The 10915-nt window shown below is 44.0% G+C and overlaps 1 long non-coding RNA gene across 1 annotated transcript; it reads right to left on the reverse strand.

The window, feature by feature from the left end:
• Window positions 1-6541: 6541 nt before the first annotated feature.
• Window positions 6542-8797, reverse strand: LOC119845070. The gene is made up of 2 exons (XR_005289497.2): window positions 8694-8797; window positions 6542-8308 (listed from the first exon to the last, which is right to left on the reverse strand). It is a non-coding gene; the product is annotated as an uncharacterized LOC119845070 (long non-coding RNA).
• Window positions 8798-10915: the final 2118 nt, after the last annotated feature.

Raw genomic sequence — 10915 nt, forward strand, 5'->3', positions numbered from 1 at the left:
AAAAAAGTAATCTTTTAGTTTTCATAAACAACTGTAAACATATTTAGTGCTGTATGGGGTTCCAGCTTACTATGTGATCAGACAATTACATGGGACAATAGTTGCAAAGCAGGGAGGAACCAAAACCTAGCTAGTGAGGAGAGCAATGTTTCTTTGGCCAGAAATGGGTTTGAAAGTGCTGTTCTACTCTGAATAGAAAGTGCCTTTTTTACAGTTGCTAACTGCTGGCTTCAATGACTGAGATACACTTTTACTTTTTTTGGTCCTCTACATCTTGTAGAGCTGGCACAGTTCTCAGGAAGTGAGCTGGAGTCCATACATACTTTAGATCATCAGTAGAATTGTTTACAACTTTCTAGTCTGATGCATCTGTGCGAACCATTTGAAGGCCCTCCGATTTCACAGGTGTCATAATTTTGTTTCAACATCCTTTATTACTGGTGATGATGCATGAAATGTAAGGAAGCCAGCTTGACTCTCAGAGCTCAGGCAGAGTTTGCAGGGCTGGAAGTTTGAGAAAACTTTTCTGCTTTTAAACTGAGCATATTTAACCCACCAGACAGACAAAAAAAATGGAACCCTACAGATTTATTTTGCTATAATGTCTCTTTTCAGAGTAGGCCCACCCATTAAGGAAGAATCTGAGAGAGGACACTTGGTTTAGAGTAAATGGAAGGCTGCAGTCATAGGGCATGACTGGAAAGAAGGCACACAACAGAGAAAGCAAGAAAAAGAGAGAGAGAGAGAGAGAGAGAGAGAGAGCGCGCGCGCCAGGAAGTAGTTAAAGAGGATGTGGCGGAGTGAAGTGGTAGTATCAGACGATGAGAACAGATATATTTTATCATTTCTTCAGTGACTGGATCAATTATTCCATTTTCTGTACCAGATCAGAACTGGAAAAAAATATGACTACCTAGCTGGAAAGGTAGATTATATTCAAACACTCTAAATTAGTAACATCAAGTACATGAGCAAAGAAATCATACCCGACCCCATGCTTACAAGGGGGGAGGGTGTTTGTACTAATACAGTAATGAGAAGTTGAAGGCAATTTCCTTTTATTTTAAAAAATTTCCACAAAAACATCTGAGAATCTGGAGTCATTTTTGCTCCAAGTGTACCACCTTCATAGCCTGCTAAACAAGTGAGAAGCAGACGCTGGTCAGAAATGGAAACTTTGACAGCAGTAAACCTCATTGCACGCAAGTACCTCTGCCAGACTGACTAATGCAATTAAATTGCCCTTTCAGAAGCAGAGAACAAGAATTTCACCGCTATTATTTTTATGTTGCAGTAGCACTTAGAGGCCACAGGCCTTCATTGTGCCAAGCACTGTAGTAAGAAACAGTTCCAGCCCCGACGATCTCACAATCTAAGTAGATGGGACAGACAAAAGGGGGGCAGGGGGGGTGAGGTGGAAACCAAAGGAGGGGGACTTCCATAAGATCACATGCAGAGCAGAGAAATGACGCTCACGTCTCCCAAGTCCCAATCTAGTGCCCTATGCATTAGATCATGTCTCATGTACTTTAATGATCTATAATCTTCCAAGCTGAATGTCAAGATATCATAGCACATAAGGATCCATTCATTTGCAGTCACCTTTGTGTTTGAATCACTTCCTTGTATTTATGTTACACAAAGGCACTGGAATCATCAATTTGTATAAAAGCAAATCCATTTTAAATTATACTTTTTCATTTGCACAATTAAACCCTCCCCCCTGCCATAAACCATACCAAAATCCACCCTTTCTGGATGGTGTGACCCATGTCAGGCCCAAATTTTCACCTCATACACCACCGGTAGTTAACTGATATTTATTACCACTATATACGGACAACACAAATGCTAAGTCTTCCAACTAGAGACATCAACCAACTATCACCAGGTGAGCTTGAGAGGAAGGTCTCTCATCCCCTTGCCTCTGCATGTATACTATTACAAAATAAGGCCATTGTGAGGTACTGTCGTGGGGTGATGATTCACCAGTGCAGCACCTCCTGTCGGTTGTCCTGGGAATTAGCTCTTCCAGCCAAGAGCGCCCTCTGCAGGCTGGTGTCTCGTCTGCTGCTGTCCTCTGTGTCCCTCCCAGACCCCGGTGCCCTCTTCGCCAGGGTTCCGCCCCAGCAGTAACCCACAATCCGAGTCTCCCCATCCAGGGGATCCCCCAACCCTCTACCCCCACCTTGCCTCAGTGGCTACTGCCAGTCACCATCGAGCCCCCACTCCCCGGCACAGACTGCAGTCTATGCCACTCAACATTGGCAAGAGGGGTTGGACCAGCTGCCTCTGCCTACCTCTGGGCTGCCCCTCTGCAGCCCCAGTACCCTTTCATAGGCCTTTCACTAGGCCTGCAGGTTTGCTCAGCTGGAGCTCCCCAGCACTGCTCCACCCTAGGTACTCTTCATGGCCTTGGCTGCCTGGGAAGCTTTCGAGCCAGAGAGAGAGCGAGCGAGCGCGCGCGCGCACACACACACCTGTCTTTGCCACTGGCCCTCAGCCCTCTTATAAGGGCCAGCTGGGCCCTGATTGCACTGGCCACAGCTGTGACTGCTTTCCCAATCAGCCTGCATTTACAGCCCTCTCCTGGGCTGCTTTAACCCCTTCAGGGCAGGAGCAGGTTAGTCACCCCGCTACAGGTACATATCTTCTTCTGAAGCATCAGGTTTTAGTCACTGTTAGCTCTTTGGAGCAGGGACTGTTTGTTGTTCTGCGTATGTGCAGTATCTAGCATGATGGAATCCTGGCCCATGACTGGTGCTCCTAGGCGCTATGGTTATGCAGATAAATTATTAATAATAAGATGGACTGTGGGCTGAAGCAGTATATTCCTATCCAAAAAAATCACTATATGTTAAAAATCACCAGCAAAGGCGGGGGTGAGGATGGGGGAAATATGGGTTTGTCTCCTTTTTTGCTTCTCTATGAAGGTGACCTGAAAGGTTTTTCTTCTCTTCCCAAAACAAAAGTTTTTGTCCTAGCTTCTTTTTGCCAATTAGAAATGCAGCTCTTGTCTGCTCTGCTTTCCCCTGAAAAACTCTGGATGACTGGAGAATTAGTAGGTATCAAACACATCATGCAAGTGAAATCTGATCAACTGAGAGGAAAGGCAATTTTTATTCAGGCCATTTAAGGTCTTATTTTTATTATTTAACTCTGTACCCGGGAAAATGTAGAGAAAAGATCTGTGTTTAAAAAATACAGTATTTCCCAACACACACAACTCCTGTCACCAAAGCTCTGGGAAAGCTCAGAATTCATTTTAGGTCTCCAAGAAGTCTTTGAGCAGAACTAGGGCAGATGGATATACCATTAACAATTCTCTCTATTTTATTAGAGTTCTCACAGTGTTTGGTGTTTTTCTTAAAGCTCCAGCTGCTGAAATCAGATTTGAAAATCTCAGCTTTCATTTTTTTAAAAATTCTACTTCTCATAATTACTGGGGGTGGGGGGAACCACATTGAAAACGTGAATCCTACATGTTCCAATTCCAGAAGGCAAATAAAAACCTCAAATGTGTTGCTTGTTTGTCTTTAAATGTCATGATTTTTAAGCTAGTATAAGGATTTTTGAATACCTGGGTTTCACATTTCTGCCACTCTCTCTCAGGTTAAACAAACACATAGCAAACAACTTTAAAAAAAAAAGACGACAACACCTTTCGGACTCCCTTTATACACCAGAAAGAGGCAAAACGGGACCATCTCCCAGGTCATTTAAAAAGATGACTTCTACACATGCATTTTCATGTGTTTCCTTGGGAGGGGTGGTGCGACTGCATCATCCACACCTGTGACTCTTGATATGAGAGATGCAGTATTTACTAGATCCACCTTATGTGTGAATCTGAGTAAACAGACTCCACAGCATAGTCAAAAAGACTGCACAGCCAGACAAAGCTGTTGTACATACAGATCAGAGTTAGATTGCATTTCTACCACAGCAAGAAGAAGAAGTTCCTGCATTTGGCTCATTCATATTTTTTGTGTTGCAGTCATGGGGAAACCCGAGTGAATCATGAACTGTGCTTTCCCTAGGGCTTCTCTGGAAATTTACATCTCCACTAGAACTTCTCTTTTATTCCTTTCCCAGACAGGGGACATTGAGATTATTGCAATTTGGTATTTTGGCAAAATGTGTTATTGTAGCACTTACTAAGTAGACCAAAATGTATTGCTAGACAGAGAACGGCCCTCATTGTCAAAAAGCACAACTGTAGCATCTTCATCCTCAAATGCCTCCACTCTCTCCCGACTGAGGGCCTGATTCAAGGAAAAATACCCATGCAGGACACCATTTAGGCATATGCTTAACTTCAGTGGACTTAAACATGGGCTGAAGCCTATTCCTGTTCAAGCCCTTAGCTTTAAACATGCATGAACTGGGGCCTCAATTTAGAATCCAGGTTAAACCTGCCCTTTCTCCTTAAAAATTTTCCATGAATTTGGTCAGACAGCCTCATATTAGCCTCTTCCCCTCCTAGCTCATCTAAGCACTGGTCTTCCATCTAGTCCTTCCCAACTATCTTGTTACTCTTGTTGCAAAAACCTTCTCATCCGCAGCTTCTAACATCCCAGATAATGAGATGGAGCAATCACAATAAAGTTAGATTCTCACCTGAACACATTTTACTTCCTTGTCTATACCTGAAAGATTCTTTTTTCCCACCCCTCTATTACTGAATATTAGAGATGGTCAAAATATTTTGTTAACCATAAAAGAAAAGTAAACTCCCACCCCATCAGAGAATGTGGTTTCATCAAAGTTGACATGCCCTCATGACAAAATGTTGATCTAAACATGTTTTTAAATTTTCCCATCAGAGAATTTGAATTGATAGTTTGAAACTAAATGAATTTTTGTATCAGCTGTGGCAAATTGCCAGTACGATTATGATAGGTCCTGTGCTTCCTCTTCTTGGGGGGGGAGGGGGTCAGAGCACAATTTCCTGCCCCTGAACTAGGGTATCTACTGTCCCACTAGTAACCCAGAGAAGGGTAGTGGAGAGGGAGGGACCTGGGCCCGCCCTCTACTCCGGGTCCCAGCCCAGGGGCTCAAGGGATAATGGTAAACCACTTGAACTAGTGCTTCCTTCCCCTGGGCTACTTCCCTCTCCTGCTCTTTAGCTTGTGGGGCTTCCTGCCCTCTCTCTCTCTCTGCACAAGCCAGGTGTCTTTACCTAGGGTCTGGTCTGCTAGCCAGCCACGGCACTTCTCCAAACCTCTCTCTGCTCCAACTCCTTTTCCTGGCTGATTGAAGCAGAGGGTTTTTATCAGGTGACTAGCTTCAGGTGCTCTATTTGGCTTCAGTGCTTTTAATTAATCTGTAGAAACCTTGCTTCCCTCTACAGGGAATAAGGCTTCTCCTCATCATGGGGTTTACATCTCTCCTATATCACTCTCCTGTTGCCTTCTGGCCATGCTGTATCACACAGCTTAAAATATCACTTCATATTGGTTTTTGGAACAAAAACAAGTTTTCCATTTTCATTTTTTTGATGTTTGGTGTTGTTTCTGCTATTCCTTTCTTTTTCATCTCTTGCTCTCACACACACACACTTTTACCCTCACTGGAACGGTCTTTGTGTTTTCCAACTTTTTCCAGTTGGAGAACAATAAAAATAATGTAAAAAGTGGGTTTCCACCCACTTTTCTAATTTTGACCAGTGTCTCGTGGAAAAAGAGGTGGAGTAAAAAAAAAAAAAAAGGGAGGTGAAGAACTCTGAAAATCCAAAAAATGGAAAAAAATTTTTCCAGAGTAGAAGCCGTGTTAGTCTGTATCCGCAAAAAGAACAGGAGTCCTTGGGGCACCTTAGAGACTAACAAATTTATTTGAGCTTAAGCTTTCGAGGGCTAAAACCCACTTCATCAGATGCAACATTTTAAGACAACACCAAACAAAAGTTATTTCAACATTGTTGTTGTTTCAAAACAACAAAATGAAAAGAAATTTCATGTTGTGCCTGGAGAAAATTTTCTGCAGACAACCTGGCATTTTTCAGCGCTATTGGATTTTCCCCCATTGGAAAAAGTTGGGGGTGTTTCCCAAGCAGCCCTGGGGAATACTACAATTAAATTTGACTTCTGATTGAATGCATGGTCAAACAATGTCTATTGTTCACCTCCTAAAAGGTCAATACTCTTGAAGACTGGTATAATAAATATCCAAGTAGATAGTAAGTTATTCCCATCTGACTGGTTATTGCTATGCACAGAGTTCGGTAAAAGCCAGCTTTTCACATTGAATGAGCTAAATCAAACATGCAAAAATCTCTGCTTCCCGATTATTAGAGCTGATGTTCATTGGAATAAAATTCCATTAATTTCCTTTCACAGTATTCACAGTCCTCGTTTGCTATTCTGATCAAAGAAAAATAATGGTTGGACAAAGAAAATCTTGTGACTGTTTGTTGAAATGTGTTTATACGAGGTATATTTGCATACTTATTTTGAAAAGCTCTCTGTGGTTTCAAAGTCACTAATCTGGACCAGGAGGGGAAACTACCGTATGGCCCCAGTGATCAGTTTAAACAGTGAGCCACAAAGAGTAAATACTTTAATCAAACAGTCAAATAGTTCATGTGAAATCCATAAACTGAAATGTTTGGAAAAACAAACTTGTAAAAATCAAAATCACTCAGAGTTTTGACCAGTTTACAAAAAAATCAAAAGTTTCTTCTCCAAAAATTTAACACAAAAAGGGGTAAAATTAATAAAATTAATGTTCAGAGACCAGTTCACACAGCTCTACTATTAGTCATCTTTCAAAATCCAGTTTTTTCAGCACCTGGCATTTAATCATGTCGTGATGGATTTGCTAAGCTCCCATCAATCCCCTACCCAATGCACATCACTTTTCCTGGGCCATTTCAATCCTGAACCAGGAAGTGGCTGGACTCTGTTTAGGAATTGGGACCAGCAGCTGCATGGCAAGCAAGGAGCTGGAGGCAAACGGGAGGCAGGAATAGTATGCTGAGTTGCGAGTGGAACAGACGAGAGAGTGACTTCCAGATGTTACAGCTAGGTGTAGGTCTGCGTGGGACTTATGGGGGCGCAGCTTATGCAGGCAGGCAGCATGTCAGTGCAGAGGGGCCCTTACTTTTATAGAGGTTGGACAGGAGAGGGCACCCAGGCACTAGGCCTGAACAGCCCTGACTCTCAATTGGACTGCCCCAGGGACCCAAAGAAGAATTACTATTACTCACTTTGAACTGTAACTGTTTAAGTCTCTGTGCCTACGGTATTTGCAACCTTTCCCGCCATCCCTAGTAAAATGCCATTTCCCTCAGCCATGTGTCTATGCGATTATTGGGCCCCACCAGGGCTAGCACCTGAGTCCTGGCTGCTGAAGCCCCTATGGTGCTTGCTTCCCAGTCATGGTACACCTAGAATGCTAGTGGCACCCTGGATGTTTGGTGGGCTTTATTACTGAGCAGCGGTAATAGTTACATGGTAAATTGTGACACTTTTGAAATTCATAGTCATAACCAAGAGATTACCAGATCGTCCCAATTATGGCAACTGTCCATCTCAGAAAACTCTGGTGTCTGCACCAAAGCAGGCACAGGAGAAGGCTATACAATTCTGTCAGTGTGTGTCACACTGCAGCAGCACAAGTGGCTAAGGAGGCCAGTTCTTGAGTGACAGTCCTTGCCCCAGATAATGCAGGTCTAAGGCACATGGCCGGAGAATGAAGCTGGTGCGCTAACAGTGCTTGAGGCCGGCTGTGCTTTCCTTTTTGCTCTCTTCACTTTCCCTCCCTCAACCAGCCTCTGACTCCCTGGCGCAGCCCTCTAGGGTAGCCTGTTAGCTGCATCTTCTCAGCTTGCATTATTGACATTGAAAGTTTAAGTCTCCTTTACAAATGTCCTTCAACTTGATCCTAGGTCAGCCCAGAGTATCTGCAAGTTGTCTATTCAAGAGATATTTTGGAATATGTCCTTTGTCCATCCGATGCAGGCCAAGCCAACAGAGACTTGTTTTTGAGAATGGTGATTAGACTTGGCAATTTTGCTTTCTTCAGTACTTCAGTGGCAGGAACTTTGGTTTCCCACTTGAGATTTAAAAATACAACAAAGACAGCTGCTTAGCCTTCTCTTGAGCCTGCTGCCAGTGGTCCAAGTCTCACTACCATACAGCGCATGTTCAGAACGTATAGCTTAGTGTTCTTTGTTAGTTTCCTATTATCTCACTGTAACAGGGTTGCACTCACCTCTCGCCGAGCACATGTGCCTGCATTCTCTCTCTACCTGTTTGTGGTGGGTCTTCACTGACTCAGCCCTCTGGCCAAGTCATACACAGTCTGTCTGTGAGATAAAAGCAACACAGAGCCCTTTCAGTGTACAAGTCCAACAGGGGCCTCTCTCAGTGCTCTCTCTGATGTCTCTATCAGTTTGTCCCTGCTCCAGAATAGAACAGTGCCCCAGGGCTCCTTCTCTGGAGGCAATGTTTTCACCCTCTCAGGGCCTGTCTGGCCCCAGCTCTTCAGCTGGGCCACTACTGTTCAGTCCCCCCTCTCAAAGTCCAGGCCACTTTCCCAGTGGCTGGTGGGGGGACCCAGGCCCACCCTCCACTCTGGGTCCCAGCCCAGGGACCTCATATATATTACAGCCATTTGCAACAACCCTTTAAATAAACTGTATTGCTGTTCTAATTCTCTAGGCCACTTCCCCGCACATTCTTCACCCTTACCTCAGGGCCTTGTCCTTGTGGAGTCCCAGTCACTAGCCTGGAACACCATACACTCTCCTCCAGCTCTAACAAAGAACTAAACTCACTGTGGCCCTGCAGCTCTTCTTATACTGACCAGCTAGGCCCTGATTGGCTGATTCCCACACAGCCACTCTAGGCAGCTTGGAGGATCTTTTCTGGGGCAGGGTGTGGCAGGGCCACAAGGTCTCCAACAGGGGGCCTCAGGGCCTAGTATACCCCATCACACTCACATATTCTCCATGTCCACTGAAGGTAGGACAAGAAGTAATAGGCTTAATTTGCAACAAGAAAAATGTAGGTGAGTTAGTAGAACAAACTTGCTAACTAAAAAAGGTAGTTAAACTCTGGAATAGTCTTCCAATGAAGGCTGAGGAATCCCCATCATTGGAGGTTTTTAAAAATAAATAGTTTGGACAAACACCTGTCAGGGATGGTGTGGGTTTACTTGGTCTGCCCCAGTGCAGGGGGCTGAATTTGATGACTTCTTGAGGTCATTTCAGCCCTACATTTCTATTATATGCTTGGTCAGTTGGCCTTTCTGATGCGAGAATTAAGCTAGTCATCTAGAGATAAATTGTACAGTGTAGTTGATCATAGCAGAACTTGTACACATCTTCTGGTTTGGTATTACCTATTAGAATTTCTGGTGTAGTCAACACACCTTGTGCTATAATCATTGTCTTCTTTAGACTGATGATTAGTCCAAATTTGTCACAAATAAGCACAAAGTTATTGCAAAATCACTAGTGCTCCTCTTCACTGCACGTGATGAGCACTGCATCATCATTGAAAAGAAATTCTCTTATCAGTAGGTGTGTGACTTTGCTGTTTGCTCTTAGATAAGCAAAGTTGAGTTTTCCATCTGACTTTTTGTGCTAGATGAGGAAGCATGACAAAGCAGCAGAGAGAAGAATATACCAAAGAGTTTTGGTGCCAAAACACATCCCTGCTTGACACCACTGCAGATTTCAAAGCTGTCAGATTGATCACCATCACAGTGGACTGTAGCCTTCATGCCATCATGGAAGGATTGAATCAGACTGTGGCAGACTGGGAGACAATCAATTCTCTCTAGCAATTGGAAAGGGACCTTTCTGCTGACCAGGTCAAAAGCCTTTTGATCTATGAAGATCTATGAAGGTCATGTAGCGAGATTTCCCTTGTACTTGACACTTTTCTTGAAAAATCCTTAGTGCGAAGACCATGTCAAAAATCAATCTATCATCATGGAAGTTGCACTGACTATCTGGATATACATGTTCAGCAAGAACATGCAGTCTTAAGAATGATCTGTGCGAAAGCCTTGCCAGCAACACGAAGGAGAGAGATTCCTCTGTAGTTGTTGAAATCACTCCAATATCCTCTGCCTTTATACAATGTCATGATGTTGGCATCCTTTATGTCTTGTAGTATCCCTTCCTTTCTCCAGCAGGCAAGCAAGACATCGTGCAGATGTTTAAGCACGAGCTGACCTCCTTGGTTTGGTATGTTAGCTGGAGTTCCATCTTTTCTTATAGCACTTCCTGGTGCTAGGGAGGTGATTGTCTTTTCAAGCTCATTTATAGAGGGTCCTATATCAAGCTTTTTAATAGTCTGGAGCCTGGGGATCACATTTAACACTGCTTCAGAAACAGGGATTTTACATGCATAGAAATTGTAATAGGGATACAGCCAGCATAGCTTCTGTCAATGATGATGTCTCCATTAAGAACTTTGAGCAGGGCAGTCTTCTCGACAGAAGGACATATTTATTTCTTGCTTCCATCGCACAGACTTCTTAGATCTCCATTCTTAGGAGTGGCAGCATTTAGTTTAATATATTTGTTGTTTTGATGATTAATACTGCTTTTTTATTTTTACCCATTTTAACTTTCACAGGAAAGTAAGTGGGAAGTTAGGGTTAGGGCAGCGCTGACAGCAGGGCTGCAGGAGCTCCCTGCACGGCCCAGGGGCCTGAGACATCCAAACACAAGGTACAGGGGAGGCTGCGGTCCTGGCCCAGTGGAACAGAGACCACCCCACTCAGAGGCTCAAAGAGAAGGATGAGCCCATGGCTGCGGGAGAGGCCACCCCAATGCTGAACAGCTCCTGCCTGGGGATGGCCCTGCTCTCCTGGCCATGAGTGAGTGAGGCCGGGAGAGCAAGGCTGCAGAGGACTTCCTACATGGCCATGGGGCTGATGACGGCAGATCCTTACAGGT

This window comes from Dermochelys coriacea, chromosome 1 (genome assembly GCF_009764565.3).
Source record: "Dermochelys coriacea isolate rDerCor1 chromosome 1, rDerCor1.pri.v4, whole genome shotgun sequence".
NCBI lineage: Eukaryota > Metazoa > Chordata > Testudines > Dermochelyidae > Dermochelys > Dermochelys coriacea.